This window comes from Falco punctatus, assembly GCF_963210335.1.
Source record: "Falco punctatus genome assembly, chromosome: 8".
Lineage (NCBI taxonomy): Eukaryota > Metazoa > Chordata > Aves > Falconiformes > Falconidae > Falco > Falco punctatus.
The window spans coordinates 64,057,567-64,074,450 of NC_137588.1; the positions used below are offsets into that span (position 1 = coordinate 64,057,567).

The 16,884-nt window shown below is 43.9% G+C and overlaps 1 protein-coding gene across 9 annotated transcripts in view; it reads left to right on the plus strand.

Annotated features, from left to right (window-relative positions):
• The first annotated feature begins 591 nt into the window (after positions 1 to 591).
• JAKMIP2 (janus kinase and microtubule interacting protein 2) overlaps positions 592 to 16,884 on the plus strand; it is a 75,290-nt gene continuing 58,997 nt past the window's right edge. For all 9 annotated transcript variants that reach the window (XM_080397833.1, XM_080397828.1, XM_080397834.1 and 6 more), the window contains exon 1: positions 592 to 4,698. The gene's annotated coding sequence lies outside the window, so the exon portion shown is untranslated. The remainder of the gene's footprint in view (positions 4,699 to 16,884) is intronic.

Here is a 16,884-nt window from a genome sequence, read left to right on the forward strand (position 1 = left end):
ACGGCAATGAAGGAACAGAACAGAGAATGACCTTGGAATATGCAGGATCTGGGGCAAGATCTTTCAGCTGTCAACTTTTGAATGTTATGTTGACAACTCCGCTCTTGTCTTCTGCTTGAGTACCATAGTAACCAAAACTTGACAGTTATTTAGGTGCTTTTTCCTACATGCCGATATTCCTGGTTGTAAGCCAGTGCCCTGTTTTTGCTACTTCTGGGTACTTACTTTCTGGTTATAGACAGAGACCCATCCCAGTGACATGAACATGAGTCCTGCCATACAGTATGTTAACTGTGCCTCCTGTCTTGTTACGGGACTGTATAAGACCTCTGTGCTTATTCAGGTCAGATGTTTGGTGTAACATTGTGTTACTGTGGCCCCTATGCATTTATTTCCTTTTCATCTTTAAAAATAACAGGGGAAAACCCATAGGCACTTGAGGTATTTTTACAATTATTCTGGTGCTGAGCTTTGTGTGGTAAAACCACTGATATTTACATCTTAATAAAGACATGCTAGATTTTCTTTGAAACTAACCAGTAATAATGAGGGGGGCAAAAATTACAGGCATTTGCCACAGCACAGGTATAGTGGAAAACTAACTGTTGCCAACAGTCTAAACCAGCAGGGGAGTGTGGAGGAGCATCACAAACATTCCTTCTTTGGAAATCCTGTGATGTTTCTCAGTGAGGAGGGATGATCCCTCACTTCTTCCACCAGGACTCCTGTGCACACCTGCTAATACGGGCCAGAGTACTGAGTGTGCTGGGCTATTTGCACACCTCTCATTACATGACCCACCTCCTGGGAGACCCCCTGGCCCCTATCATCCTTGCTGCTGGCATAGTGCTTGCAGCTCAGGTACATTTACTTCTGAGGCTGCTGAATACTGGAAGTTCTCCCTTACTAAAGAGGTGAGCAGAAGACCATGCAATATGTTTGAAGGATGTTGACAATGGGTTGAAGGCTGCATGTGCTGAACTACATGTGCAGGTGCTGCCTAGTGTGGCCCCTCTTGCACCAGTGCTGCCCACCATGCTCCCACAGCTGGTGGAGGGAGCGTCCCCTGGGTGAGGGACAGGAGTGAGCCCCAAGCTATGATGGTAACGGTGGTATAGCATGCCCTGGCCATACCATTCTCTTCTAAGATGGTGACAGTGACTCCTTATCTGGGGAGAGATGGCTGGAAGCCCTAGTTGATGTACCACTGGTGTCAGCGTTGTAATTAAAGCTGCAGCAGCATAGGCAAAGATGTAACTATGCCCTTGTTTCAGAATTAGTGTCCTGATTCCCCCCTATACATTTATTACAGCCTTATCCCTATGGCTGTGGCATGATTTTATTCAAGGAAAAAGACTTTTTTTTTTTTTTTTTTTAAATAAGACCTTTCCTATTTATCCATAGCTTCCTGTGCTTTGTGAGACTGATTATACAGGTGGGCCTACCAGGAAACCTGCAGGCAAGGTAAAGCAGCACCATCACAGCATTGTTCTCCATACAATGCATTTACATTGTGTGCATATAGCAGAGGGATCCCATTTTCCTAGTTCTAGGCATCCCTAGAAATTACTATGTCTTGTTTTATGTTCCTTAGCACTTACTGAACCAGCATTTCTACATCAGATAGGTTTAAGCAGCAAAACTGGATCTGGATGTATTTTGCAAGCACTCTTACTCCACGCAAGCCTGAGGATATGAATGAGACTGTAAAATTGTTGTCACACTTTGCTCCTGGCTCACCTTCCCTCGCACAGCAGCAAACCCTTACTGCTCCCTGACACACTCTGGTCAACTAACTGGATAATTCAGTCATTATAGAGACCATGCAGTTTTGCCCCTCTTACTAGAGGCTGCAAGTGCTCTTACTTGCAGGTAGAGATAGGGTTTTGCTGATTGACTGGTTACCAAGCAAAAATGAATTCCAAATATAAGAATAAATCCAGATTATTATATTACAATATAATAAAGGAAAATAGCATGCAATATGATAAAAGGAAACAGCACTAGATATTATGCACAATATGATAAAAGAGCAATAGGACTGAAGCAGCAAATCATTCCTGCAAAGCTTTAGAGACTAGGGAAAGGATCCATCACCAATTACTGCCTTAACATCACCCAGGCCCGCACTTGGGCTGGGAGCCCCGTTGCACCCAGTGCCAGGAGTCTCTGGGAACTGGGAAATTCCTGCGCAGTGTGTCCGCCTGTGGGTAAAGCTTCTGCCCAGTCCCAAAGCTTGCCTGCCTTTATACTCAGTGAAAAACAAAAATAGTTTATGCACCTTAGTGTATGTAAACTTTTAAGTTTAAGCTAAGTGCAGGCGCGCACTATCTCACAAACTCCATAAGGCTCACACGTGCCAGGGACATTAGCATCCGTGATAGGATGAGGGGTAACAGTTTTAAATTGAAAGAGGGTAAACTTGTATTAGATATTAGGAAGAAATTATTCCCTGTGAGGGTGACAAGGTGCTGGCACAGGCTGCCCAGAGCAGCTGTGGGTGCCCCATCCCTGGCAGTGCCCAAGGCCAGGCTGGATGGGGCTGGGGGCAACCTGGGCTGGTGGCTGGTGTCCTTGCCTGTGGCAGCATGCTGGGCTACGTGATCTTTAAGGTCCCTTCCAACCAAACCATTTGATGATTCTATGACACTGCAGTCTTGCCTCCCAAAATGCCTGCAGACAGAGGAAGGGGCCTACAAGGTATTTTGCTGACTCTTTGCCATAGGATCCCCTACGACTCTGAACTGACTCTGCCAGAACCTGCTAGGCTAATTTTACAGTCTCTTTGTACCTGCAGTTCCAGAGGAATCATGCTCTTCACAGTTGTTCTTTCCCTTTTTTATATACTTCAGACCTTCCATTTGTCTTGTACAGCCACTGCACTGGTCTTTCATAAGGCCATTTCCAGAGCTGTGCAATCAGCCAAGACATGAAAAATAAAGCTAGACATGTACAGACAGCAACTTTTAAAATACAGAACTTGGGTTTATTTTGGGCATTGAAGCTTTTTTCAATCACTGAATGTGTTAACTTTTCGTGGGATATTTATTATGAAAACACTGTAATTTTATAAAGCCCATTTATAGTGTCTTCCACTTCAGGCTTTTGGGGCTTGTTACACAAATGGCAAGTGCTTTTCCTTTTAGGCAAGTTCAGGTGTGTAAGGACAGAGCTCACATGGGCTTGAACAGAGGAACGAACCTATTGCACCCCTTGGTAAGTGTTAGACTGTACTATATACATCTAATGCTCAAGTGGATCCCTTGGTATCATGTTACAGATCCTGCTGAACAACATTTCAAAACACCCCATTCACTCAATCTCTTACATCACTCTGAGAAACACTAAATGCCTCCACTTTACAGGTGAGGAAGCTGGTCAGCCATGAGTCAGGTATGTGGTGCCAGTCTCTTTACTCTGAGACCTCTGCTTCTAGTGCTGGGTTTTCTTCTCCTTTTCTGAAAGATTTCATGGCAAAGGTTTGACACACTGGCACTTAAAAGTGAGGCCTAACAAGTAGGTGTTAAGAGGAACTCTGATGGAATTTGGTGTTCAGGGTGGAGGACTCAAATGTCAGGCTTTTCACTGGTTTTGTTGTGATTTTGCCACCGACCAGGGAACAACTTTATAGAATGGAGATAAGCTGCAAACCCAGTACCCAACCAAACTACCCTTTAGTTTCCAAAAATGTTTTTTCTTGCATGTTGCTGTGGTTAGGAAAAAAAACAACAGAATACTGCATTTGTCTTCACTTTGGCCACAAAAAGAAGTGACTATTTTTGCAGAACTAACACCTTATCTGACCAGGTCTGATAGTGGTACTTATCCATAAAGTGCCAAAAGGATAACGATTGGAATTCCTGATGTGTTCATTACTGTCTGCCTACCGGCCTCTTCCAGGGTCATCCTTCAGAAGGATGGAGATGAGGCAGCTTCTGACGAACTCGAGGCGCGGGGCCCCTCGGCCAGCGCTGGGCCTGCTCACGGGTGTCTGGGTGGCGCGCAGGCCGCAGGGCCGCTGCTGCAGTTTATTCAGGTTCCAGCTCTCGTTCGCTCGGCCCGGGCTGGGGCGCTCCCCGGAGCGCTGCGAGATGCCATGTACCGAGACCCCGTGGAGCACTGTCCAGCACCCGTCTCCTCGACGGCTCCTTCTTCGGGCGGGAGTCTCCGGGCCCGAGGCGCGGCCACGGGTGGGGGGCGGCGGGACCCCCCCTCATTCCGGCCTACACAACGGCCGCGGGCCCCGGGGGCTGTGGAGTCTTCGTGTTGCCCTCCGAGGGCCGGGGCCGCCGCCCTCAGCCGCCGTCGGGTGGGCACCGCCAGGCCCGGCCCCTGCGGGTCTCCGGCCGCCCCGCCCGGTGCCTGACAGCCGGGTCAGCCCCACGCCGGGGGTCGGCCCGAGGGGGCCGCGGGCGGCCTGGGCGGGCGCTGCATCCGCCGGGCCTGCGGCTCCCCTCAGCGCCGCGGCGTTGCCATGGCGGCCGGGCGCGCTGCGGCGCGGGGCGGGGCCTGCCGCAGACCCCGGCCCGGCAGCGCAGGCCTCCGCCGCGGGGAGGCGGCGGGGCGGGCGGGCTGCCGCCCTCAGCGTCGGCGCGCAGGAGGACCCGGTGCTTGGCGCTGGAGCCGCCGCGGCGGCTGGAAGATGGATGCGCCGCGCTCGTCCATCGCCGCTCGGCATCCTCTCCTGGCCGCGGCACGGTGAGCGGCGGCCGGGCCCCGCGGCGGTGGAACAATGACCCCGGCCGGCAGCGGCGGGCCGGGGCGAGGGCGGTGGCGGGAGCGGGGGGGCGGTGCGGGGGCGATGGAGGGAGCCGGGGCCGGTGACGGGGCGGAGGGAGAGGCGCGGCAGGACGCAGCCCGCAGCGCCGCACGGAGCCGCCCAGCCGCTACCGGCCCCGCACCACTGCGGCGGGCCGGGCATTGTCGGCCCCGCCGCTGCCGAGGGGCCGCGGCCACAAAGGAGCGGCCGTGCCCGGCGGGGGCGGCGGGCGGCTGGGCCAGGCCTGGGCGCGGCGTGGCCGGGGCGGCTCTCGGGGCACGCGCCCCGCGGGCATCTTGGCTCGCGGCGCATCTTCGCCGGTGCCATTTGCACACGCGGTGTCGCCCCGGGGGTCGTGCCCGGCGTGTCTTTTTAGCAATGCGCCCGTGCGTGTCGGGGGGTGCCGGGCGGGTGTTTCCCCCGGCGGGTGTGTGCAAGCGCAGACCCCGCAGGATGAATCCCTTTGTACGTGTAGCACATGCCTTCGTCCCCAGCCATTAGCTGCTGAAACGTGCCTCTTGGGCTGGTGTGCGATTTATCCTTGCGTGACCGGATTGCCATCCTTCGGTTTCCTTATGGCTACTTTGCACTGCCAGAGATGGGCGTTTGGGCTGGCGTATGGCGCTGAATGCTCCTTTGCAGTCCGCTTCTATTTTTTGTGCTGTGAATGCAAGTATATAAAAGATGCTGAGGACATAGGTATATATTTTAAAAGTTTAATTTGAGCTCTTGTGAGGAAAACATGAATGAGATGTATTTTTTTTTTTCAAACATTTGCATTCTGATGCTGTCCTGTGCATCGCTGTAAGGTGCCACTTGGAGTCCCGTTCTCAGTGTCTCCCGTTTACTGGGTCAAATTCTGCACTAGTGCTCATCTCGGGCCTGGGTAGCCCATCAGGAGACTGGCTTGTCCCTTTTCAAACAATAATACAAGATTTATTGCTTCTGCTCTGACTCAGGTTTTGCTTCTATTGATCTGGCCTGCTGCTCGACATACAAATTTCCGTTCCAGGCCTGCTGTACTGTGAACACTAGCTTTGCTGGCACCCAACCAGTTTCAGATTGGTGCTTGAGTGAGGTGGATATCTGGTGATTTGAAGAGGTTCTCTGGGAATGGTTACAATATTGGTGGAGTCTGAGAGTGGTTAGCTGGTAATTGTCGAGGAGGATGTAAGACATGAGTGGTCTATAAGTAATTCTGCAGCAATGGAGAGACACTATGGGTGCCTCAGTAGGACATCAGGCTGCTGGTGTGTCCAGAGGAGGGTGGCCAAGCTGGTGAAAGCCTTGAGAACAAGCCTTACGAGGAGTGGTTGAGGTCACTTGGCTTGTTCAGCTTGAAGAAGAGAAAACCGAAGGGTGGCTTCATCACATCGTGCAGCTTCCTCAAGGAGGGCAGCGAGAGGGGGGTGCTGACCTCCTCTGAGGTGAGCAGTGACAGGACATGGGGGAATGGGGTGAGGCTGTGCCAGGGGAAGTTCAGGTTGGATGGACATCAGGCTCTTTGTGGAGAGGGTGGTCGGTTGCTGGAACAGGCTCTCCAGGGAAGTCATCATGGCACCAAGCCTGTCAGAGTTCAAGGAGAGTCTGGATGACAGTCTCAGTTTTGTATGGTTTGGTTTTACCTGGTCCTGCAAGGTGCAGGGAGTTGGACTTAATGATCCTTATGGGTACCTTCCAACTCAAGATAGCCTGTGACTCTAATCAAGTTAATTGGGTTGCAGCCAGTTCCACCCTTGCTTCCACAGTGAGCACAGTCCTGAGGAGGAGCCTTGGGGGAAAAGCTGGAAAGCTGCTGTTGGGATTTCCATCGGAGTTGCCTGGCTGCCAGGAGCTGTGGATGTGATTGCCTCTTTGGCCTTATCCCTTTCCCAGAGCTGTGGCAGTGTGGCGGACTGCTAGGATTCTCTGGTTGTCAGCAGAGCTCCTAGCTGAGAGGACCAGGCTGCCAGTGCCAGATGCTGCCGCCTTTTTGACTTGCTAATCTTGGACTGACTATTAGCATCTAAGGTAGAGGAACATGGCCCTTTCGAGCCAGGTACTTCCACAGCATCCACCCCCAAGCCTAACTTCAGGCTCTGTGATACTGCAAATGCTAATGCATTGCCTCAGCCTCCCTTCTGAAAACCTCCTCCCTGTAACCTTTGAGGGCTTCTGATAATGCCTCTGCTTCCAGAGGCCATTCCCAGCTAAATAATCTTCTGAATAAGAACTTTTGTACCCTGCTTATTAGGAATTGAACCTAAGGTACAGCTAAAGGATGGCTGTGTGTTAAGGAGGTGATCGGCTATTGTAATTTGTAAATGTGTGCTGGGTTCTGGTAGACGTACGTATTAGTATCGGGACCTTAATTAATGTAGCTGGAAAGATGCTGCATAATTTCTTTGTCATTACAAAGGATAAGTGACCTCAGGGTATTCAAGTCAGGAAAATATTGTGAAATGTAACTGGCAAAATGATCCCAGAATAATTTTCAATTTTTATTTCTATTCATCCATTTGATAGACCATTGATACTGTGGTTTAAAAAGTCCTCCAACTGTAAAAGAGGTATGGTGATGGATTCTACTGTCATAAGGCTGGTATAACCCAGGTGTAACTGTGAGCAACTGAAATCCAAATAGTTTGTTAATTATAGCATCTTCCCCCCTGTCCCTTCTTTTTAACCAAACTGTGGGAGACTGAAGATGCTTTTTGACTTTCACTACTGAGTCGTGATTGGTTTTCATTGTGGTTGATAGTTGTGCTTTCTGTTTGGTTTGTGAAATTGTAAGGCAGCAAAATAGTCCTTACTAGATACCTGTGACTTTCTAGTCAGTCATTCTTTGTATCTTCTGGGTTCCATCAGATTTCTTTTTAATCTTTGTGCATGGAAATGTGATATTTGCATTACAAGACTACAGAACAAATGTTTTTGCCCAATTATTTTACTTGAATTTACAATGACATGTTTGTGTTAATGTGTTTCTAAATCGATAGCTTGCTCAGATTCCCAGCAGGTAACTGCTTCAAAGTTCCGCTATAAATCTGTATCACTTGAAGATCTGATCTTCACCAGATTAGACGAAATTTATCTTCCCATTCTCTGCTGCTATCTCTTTAGTAATTGTCTACATCTGTGCAAAGCATCTGCGCAATTCTCTGTGTTGTCAGCACTCAATATCCAGAATCCATGAGGGCAGAAAAATGTAGTTTTTGTAGTACTTCAAGTTTTTATAGATCTATTTGAATTTCTCCTTTAAAATATGAGGACTAGCAATCTTTGCCTCAGGAGGTGGGGCTCTATATAGAAAATTCAACAGCATGTTGGAAATGTCATTAAAAAGCTCTATGGTCTAGCCACACTGAATGCTGTCAAGTTAAATGAGCATAAATACAGCTTCTTTGTAAATGACAGAAAAACAGCGTGGGTCATGTTCTGCAGTCTGGATTCTAAAACATCCAGTGAACTTTAAAGGAAAAATAATTGCATGTAAGCACTTATAGGAATGCAGGCTTTCAGCTTATCTCACCAAAATTGATGGTGCTGTATGATTTGCTTGCCATGTGTTTGGGTCGCTGTTGCATAGCTGAGACGCTGTCAGGCATCCTGGAAACTTTAGGACCTGTGTTTTATCTGGAATATTGCATTTAGACATCACAGCCAGTTTTCTATGTTAAATAGTCTAAATCAGCTATTGTCAGAAGAGAAGCAAAGTGAACTGATGTACGTGACCATCTACATAGCATAGTTGAGAAAGAGGCAACTGAATGCAGCAAACCTTTTAGTTCACAGCTGCATAATGAAATCCTCTTAGTTAACAGTTTAACAAACACCAAAAAATAAGGAATACAAATGAAGGCTGGATAGAGCACAATTCCATTTCTAACTTTGGATGAAATATCTCTCTATGATGAATAATAAAGCAAAGTGATGTACTTGAAAAAGTTGTTTAGATAGAATATCTGCTATGGCATGCCAGGTCATCTTTTATGTTAAAAATGATAATGCAAAGCATAACATTATCTCAGAGTTTTTTATTTATAAAAAATAAAAAAATGAATTATTTGAATTAATTGATGCTAAAATGCATGTTGTCTCCCATTTTCACTTTATGCATTCCTTCCATCTCCACCAGTAATACCTCACAGTTACCGTTTAACACCTGTGCTCCATTTGTCAAGACAGTTGTTGAATTTTTTTGAAATTGTTTATTATATTATTCTTAAGTGTTTAAGGGAAAGACTTGTTAAACCTTACATTGCATAGACTGTAAACAAAAGGTCTAAGTAACATGGAAATTAAAACTGAGAAGAAGAAACAGCTGTTGGAAATTGCATTGAGGTCCCAGGTGGTTTAGGGTAATCAGTAATGAATGAGCAAATAAAGTTGGGAGAAATGGTGGAGTCAGGGCTTCTGGATATAGGGCTTTTCCCCCCCTGTGTGTGTGCTGGTTTGCTAAAATTGATTTCCTGCCCCCCCCCTATTTTTTTAAATGGATGCAGAAATTTTTCTTTATTAATTTCTATTTGTATGCAAAATCTTTGTAACTCTTAATAGTACCGGTGATAAAAATTAATTAGAATCAATACTGTACTGTTTTATATGTATTTGGGGTAGGCCTGGTGTACAGATATGTTAGTGATGAATTTTATAAAGCCTTAAATTGTATTAATACATAATAGACACTTAAATTTTCATGAATATGAGTGCTAGTTTTGTTCCTGAAGTTCTGTTATTCATAGATAAGTCCTTGGGGTTTTTTACACTGTATTTATTTGTACTTAATATTTAAGGTTCTGCAAACTTCTGTATTCTGTCTCTGTGCATTGGCAAAGAACAAAATGAGATGTAGTCGGGTTTTGAGAATTGGCGAGGAGAATCTGCTTTGATTTAATGCAACCCTTAGTGATATCCCCTTCTCATCTTCCCTCTCTGATGGGACTGTTGACTTGAAGAATGTGGAATTATTTACAGCTGAAAGAGCAACAGTGTTGGTGACTATTTGGTGGTTTATAACTAAGCAAAAGTTTGCATTAATTAATTTGGAAGTGTTTTCAGGAATAAACCTGTAGGTTTAGAGGGTGTCTCCTAAGTGTTTCAGAGGCACAACTGATAGCTAATAAACATCCATGCATATCCAGCAGTAAGTATTACTGACCTAGTGGTGTTCAGCCCATGTTTGCAAGGTTCAGTGTGAGCAGATCCCTTTTGAATTGTCATATGTTTTTGTGGGTCACAGAATGACCTACATGTTACCATTTTTTTGGAATATGAAGTCAGTGATCTGCGTGGTAGCCTGTTAGGTGAACTCAATGAATTGCCCTTGGAAATTGATTTGAAATTACATACAATAGCTTAATCTCTCTGAAATTACTGTGAATTCTGGTTTCAGATGCAGCCTTAATGGAAATCTTTGTGTTCAGGACAGTATCCTGAATGTCTTACAGGTGAAATATTTTAGGTTTTTTTGTACTTTGTCACGTATGAACCAGCATCTCAGCTGGGTTTAATGGGCGCTGTTTCATGCGTACACCTTTGCCAGTTGAGAATCTGACCCATCCCAGCTTACATGGGAGGAGAATGCGGCTCCCCTGATCTATACTAGCTGATGCTTCCATTTTTAAAGCGGTGCAGTTCAGGTAAAAATCATCCTGTAAATTTCATGGGTAGTAGACTGTAAGGATAACTTCTACATTTAACGTGAGTTTCACTTTTTCCTGGTTGTTTATTTGTTGATTCCTGTTCTTCCCATTACAAGTAGAGCTACTTAAGTGAGCGTGTATGGTGTTACTTGAAAAAGGTTACTTGGTATGCTTTGATTTGATTTGTTGAGAGAGCAGGGAGTGACAGTTACTACTATTATAATCCCTCAGCTGATCAATGTCATTGATGGAAAAGAAGATTTCTGATGTTACCTGGTGAAAGTCTTGTTTTGGACCATTGTTAAAGAGCTTACAGACCTTAGGGATGTTGAAGGAGCCAACCTTTCAACATATGATAGAAGGGTGAGAACCACAACAATTCAGAATGAAAAAGAACAACTCTTGAATCTTTCTAGTGAATGTTGCTTGTAATGTTTATATTTTTAAAGGTATTTTGACTCTGGAAGATGGATAGAAATTGCTAATGGGATGTTCACATACATGTTTCTGCTGAAAAGCTGATGTGAACACACAAACTGTAATTCATGTTGGCTTAGTTTTTGCCAAACTTCCCTGGTGATGGGTAGAATGTTCAGATTCTTTTCCCAGAAAACAGAAAGGGCAAGAGGGATACAGGACGTGGGAAATTAGAGCAACATGTACACAAGGTTCTGCAAGGCGTTGATGGTGATATGGTGGGAAAAGAGAATACATGTTTTGAAGTTATATTGAACTGCAAGCTGATAAGAAACTGTGAGATGGTCGTAATCTGGTTGGAAGTAAGGTGTCTAGAACACTTCATTGTAGAGATCTAAGTTGTTACAAGTGAATGCAGGAGGCCAGAATGCAGATTTTTTCTGATTTATTTTGACATATTTCTCTAGTTTTATTGGCTTTAGCAAGACCTGAGATAAAACGGCAAAAACTTTCACAAGTTAATCCTCTTTAATATCTGATGATCTTTAGTACTGGACATAAAATATCCTCCTGTGATACCTGTAAGACAATAGGTAATCATGGTTATGGCCTTAGAAAGAAAAGGAGGCATTTCCAGGAGAAAGATATGGGACGTGAACGTTCTGTCATTGTTTGTTTTTTTCTTGTTTATATGCATTTCAGTTAACAAGCCAGCAAAACCACATTTTACAATCAAAATCAAAGAAAGGAGAGCCTGGTACTATAAACTTCAGGAACCGCAGTGTTTCTGTTTCTGGCTGTACATGTTGTCTCTGGCAGTGGCTGTGCGACCGTACTTGCATAAAATACATTTACAAAAGCATCTTTTCAGTAAACTAAGAACAGGCCTTGAATAATGCTGAGAGAACAAAACCACTGACATGTTTTCTTAGGCCCTCGTCTAGCAAGGAGCTGGGCAGGTTGGTAGAGTCCATCCTTTTCTGGACAATCCCACCATTCTTAAAGTGTGTCTAATCTGTGTCCATGTACATCTCATGCTGAAAAATATCAATTCCGGAAAATTTCCATTTTCTTTTAGGACAGGGCAAGATTGTGTGTTTTCACTGGTAGTGTTCTTCTCAGCGTGCATCCTGTTTATGGGAACTTCTAGGGAAATAATTGTATGAAAAAGAGACAGATGGTATTTTAGCCACTGAATACTAGAATATTGGTTTAACAAATCTCCTCAGCTTTGCTGCGGATAACAATAATGCTTCTGTCCCCTTTTGACTGTTTCCATGGAGCCGCCAGCAACTTGGATAGGGTTTTTTGGTTCATGTTTTAGAGTGAGGGCCAATGGCAATTTTAGCGTGAGTGGTTCATCCTGCATTCCTTGTGCAGAGAGAGCCCTGAATCTAAGGGATATTGCCAGTTCTGTTCTAAAGGTATTTTAATATTCCTGAAAATTGTTGTGGTATTGATTAAAAATCTACTACAGTACTGTGATTTTTGTGCAGTCAAAAGCAGGGGGTGGTTAGGATCTGTTCTGAAGTGCTGTTTATCACCATTTGGTGGAATAAAAGATGAAATACAGAACAGAATTGTGTAAATGCTGCAAATATTTGCAGCAAGTCTGAGCTGAGTTTTTGGGTTGTTATTGGGATGTTGAATTATAATTTTGTACTGAAATAATATAAATCGGGTTTTTAACCATGGTTTTCATGAATCATGTATTCTGTTATGTGGTATAACACACGCAGTGTGGAATGTGATAACTAGGGCTTGAATTTTATTCTGAAATAACGCAAAGCATAGGTGAAACCTGGTAAATAAAAAACAAAACCTTAATTTTGGATTTGTTTGAATCCCACTAGCAAAACGAGACAGGTTTTGGGGAGATAGGGAATTGTGTATGGCCAGTGTTCCCCTTGTAGCTAACAGAATTGTTGCAGTGATGGGAATTGGCTTACGTGGAAATGTTATTTCCTTAAAATATTAAGACCAGATCAATGAACAAGCATGGATCCAGTCTGGCTACTGGAATGAAATTTCCAGCAGGTAAGACTGGAACTACTACTCCAGTTCCAAGAGAGTGTCACCATTTTGTGGGAGTGGAAAATGTCTCTCAAAATTGTTCCAGATCATTGGCAGAGATGGTGAAATAAAGCAGGGCCACAGGGATTTGCTGAGGATGAAAAACCTTCACAGTGGTATTTGCATTAGTTTTCTTAATTTGCATTAAGAACCTCCAAACCCAGGGAAAGAACTACTAAAGGCCGCAGAGTTTTATTTGTCTAAAGCTTGCAGAAGAAGTTGTCTTTTTGTCTGACATAGGGGTGGGTGTTAGTGTTTATCCCTGAACTGCCCTCAGGCTTCTGTAGTTGATGGAAAGGCGTAACAGCTTGATTTGGCGTTCTGAGATGCTGTGTTCTGAACTTCTGGTTCTAGAATCAGTGTTGGGGTCTAGAGCCAGGGTCCTTGGATCTACAGTCTCTATTTGGAAAATCCCCTGATGTTAGGATTACCTCACCTGAATCCCAGCACCCTTTTCTGGAGGAGAGTTGGGTCAGTGGAGTTCTGAAATTAGCATGTTAATCCTTTCCATGGCAAGAGTTGAAGTGCTGGCTCTGGGCCCTGAGGAAAACAAGTTTAGGTTAGAGTTTCTGTTTGTTCACATAGCTAAATCCACTTCACAGTGGAATGAATGTCACCCTCTCCTTGAGCAGAGCTGTGTGTCTGGTAGCAGGGCTTTGGGAAGGCACATGTGTATGACTTGTGGTCCCTGTCTGCTCATGCCCTCAGAAAGCAGAAAATTTAAATATAAGTGAAATAGAAATATGACCCTTAGCATGAGATCAGGTGGCATGAGACCATTCTGTGGGCAAGAAAAATAAAAGCTTCTTCCTTTAAGTGCAATTTCAGATACAAGCAACTTGTTCAGTGGTGATAAAATGACTTGCCCACATGACAGGTTCCTCTTTAGTAGAACATAGGTGATTAGACAAACGAGACAGTTCAAGAATTTGTGATAGGCCTTACCTAATATTTTAGGTGCTGTGTTATCCCCAGAAACTTCCTCCTGGACTTTGCAAATTTTGGAGGATTCAGTCAGAGAATGAAAAGCAGATTAGTCTGCTCTGTTACAGGTGACCAGTTGATCTCTTGAGGACAGAAGATAAGAGCTGATGCTTGCACCAACATCCTTTCTGAAGTATTTTTTTCTTTGTGGTAGTGACTTCTGAGAAGGGTGAATATCACGCTGGATATCACTGAATATTGCTGGGAGTAAGGAAGAATACTTGGTCACATGTGCCATGTTTCTCGTTGTTGGTGGAACAGGTTAATACTAACAGTTCACTGAGCTATTAACTTTTAAATACTGTTGAGTAGTGATTGTCAGTGTCAGTTGTGCTGAACTGCTCAGTGTTTACTTGCATTTCTGCTGTCCTCCCATGCACGGAGGAGCTGAAACTGACCTCCCACTCTGGAAATCACGAGTCCATTGATAAGTTTTCTTTTTTGATAAGCCTCACAGAGTCAAGTATACTAGTATGGATAGCGAGCATATGTGCATTAAACACCTTACTCTGCTGCTACAAGGGGAGCATTAGCACTTATAGAAATGCTGATGAGGTTCTGAACTGCAGCCTAGGTTCAGTGAGACCACAAAATCCAAACTTGGCAAGGGGCTGGCCTGACAATAACTTACATGGAGGCAGAGTTTTTTCCAGAGTTAGCATGCAATGTTGATTTGATTTGAAGTGTATGTTTGGTGATACTGCACGTTGGAATCCAACCGGACAAGGGTTTGCAGCTTCTTCAGTCTGCTTTCCTTATTCATGAAGGAAGCAAGTCTTTCTGGCAACTCTATAGATCAGCGCAAGAATGGAAACTGGTGAAAAGTGGTTGCTATCTATTAAGATTTTTTTTCTTTATGCTGTAAAAACTGTTCTGCCAACTAGTTGATGTCAGATTTGGTAAATAAATCTTTACAGAACTCACAGGTGGTGTGAACTGAAGCATCCCTTTTGCTACAGTTTTCAACAACATTTAATTAGTGCTTGGTTTGATGGAGTTGCTTGGTTTTGACACAGCTGTTTCATTTTTAAGTGTGACAGTTTATAAATCAAAGTAGTATTCTCAACAATGACGCATTGATTTCACAATAGCAGGACAATTTAATAAGACCGTTTCAGTATTTCCAAAAAAGAAATATCAAAGTTTCCATTTCTTTTCTGTTCGGCAGGGAAATTCTTAATTTTCAGGACTTCCCACACTACATAAATTATGATATTTTTTTTTAAAACCAACTCTAGATTTTGAGACTGTATTGAAACCTACTTAGATTTGACCCCTTTTCCTCCCTCCCCCTCATCCTGCAGGACTTTCTAATTTTTTTAATGCTGAGAAGGGAAGAGATTTAGAAATTACACAGAGCGGATTTGTCTTACAGTATTAATCATGATCTGGTCTAGAATTCCATGCCTTCAGACTTAACAGGGTCAGTACAATTTTAGGGACAGATGCAGCCAGATGATTAATAGGGTCATATTGTGAACTTATGGGGATCTGTGAAGATGCGTTGTGCAGATAATTATTTTCTTTATTGATGATGCTGGGGTCTTTGGGGGGACAAAGAAGTAAATGATGTTGACCAAGAAAATAAAGCATAACACTGCTAGGTTTGGAAACAAAGCCACAAGCCTAATGTTTCTCATTACTTTTAGCGATATGACAAAATATTATGCTTTTTGTGCTGCGTATTAGTAAATACTGTTATGACAGTGGACTTCCATGTGGCTTTTTAATGCATAAATACATGCTTGTCTCTTGGTCAACATTTTGTATTCCTAATCCTAGCCTAATCTATGTTTAGCATGATTTGTCTCTTTGTTTATTGTACATGTGCCACTGCCTGTATCTAAACTATTGCTTCCAAAAGTGATGAAGGATACCTCCTATCTAAAAGGAGCTATCATCCATTGAAGAACTGTGCAATTTTTCAGTATGTGTGAAGATGCACAGGTGTCTGATCCTCTTTTGCCCTTGTGGTAGTGGGGTGCACTGTCTCATCAATTGGGAATACATTTCTATCTCCCCTCCCATGGACACATGGGCCTCTGAGAAGTCCTAGAAGAGGGGCATTTGCCATCAAGTAATTTATGTAATGCTCATATTTGAGATACATTAACTATTGAGCAATGCCGAGGAATAACAGTTAGTGGCTGCTGAAACTACTAGGTTTTGATTTCTATACAAGCAAATGTGTTTTCAAAAACACCGTATACACTTAAACCTCCTGGTGGGCATAGCCTGTCAAAACGGCAATACATTTTCCTTTGGGTCTTTAAAATTGGATGCCTGAAGAGAATGTTTACTGGCAAAAGGCCATATATCTATTTCACAACTGTATGAACAGTACATACGGGATGCCCAGTAAGTCTCCTAGATGGCTAATAATGAAAATTTCCTCCATGAAGTGTAGTTTCATATTTTTTAGTAAAGATTTTGATCACTAAGAAGAACTTCAAATTTTTATACAGACCTTTGCTATGCCAGAATAATACGTTAGGGATGTGCATAGGCTTAAGATGGAGATGCCATTTGAGGGTGGGGGGAATCTTCTATCATCTCCTTTGCAGGTAGGAGAGACAGAAAGTAGAATAATAGTTTTTAATGTGTGTGTTGTTAAAATAACTGTTTTCAAGGACCTGGAAAAAGGTATGGATGTCAGGGAACAGTCAATGTATTAGCAAGTAACTGAAACATCTGATCCAGTTCTAGTAAAACACTGTCCTCTGTCACTTAAGACTTGACAGAAATAATCTGTGCAGTGCTCAAGAAAAACAGCATCAAATTCCCTATGTCTATATGGGAGTTGCCAAACTACTGGCCAAATTAGAAGTCTGCAAACTCTGATTCTACAAGTTGAAAATGTAGCACTACTGAAGAGCGGTCTAGGAAACACAGAAGTTCAGGAAATCTCTCAACACCTAGCCAGGAAAACATCACTGTCTTCAGGTCATAGAACCATAGAATGGTTTTGGTTGGAAGGGATCTTTAAAGATCATTTAGGACATCTTTCACTAGATCAAGCTGCTTAAA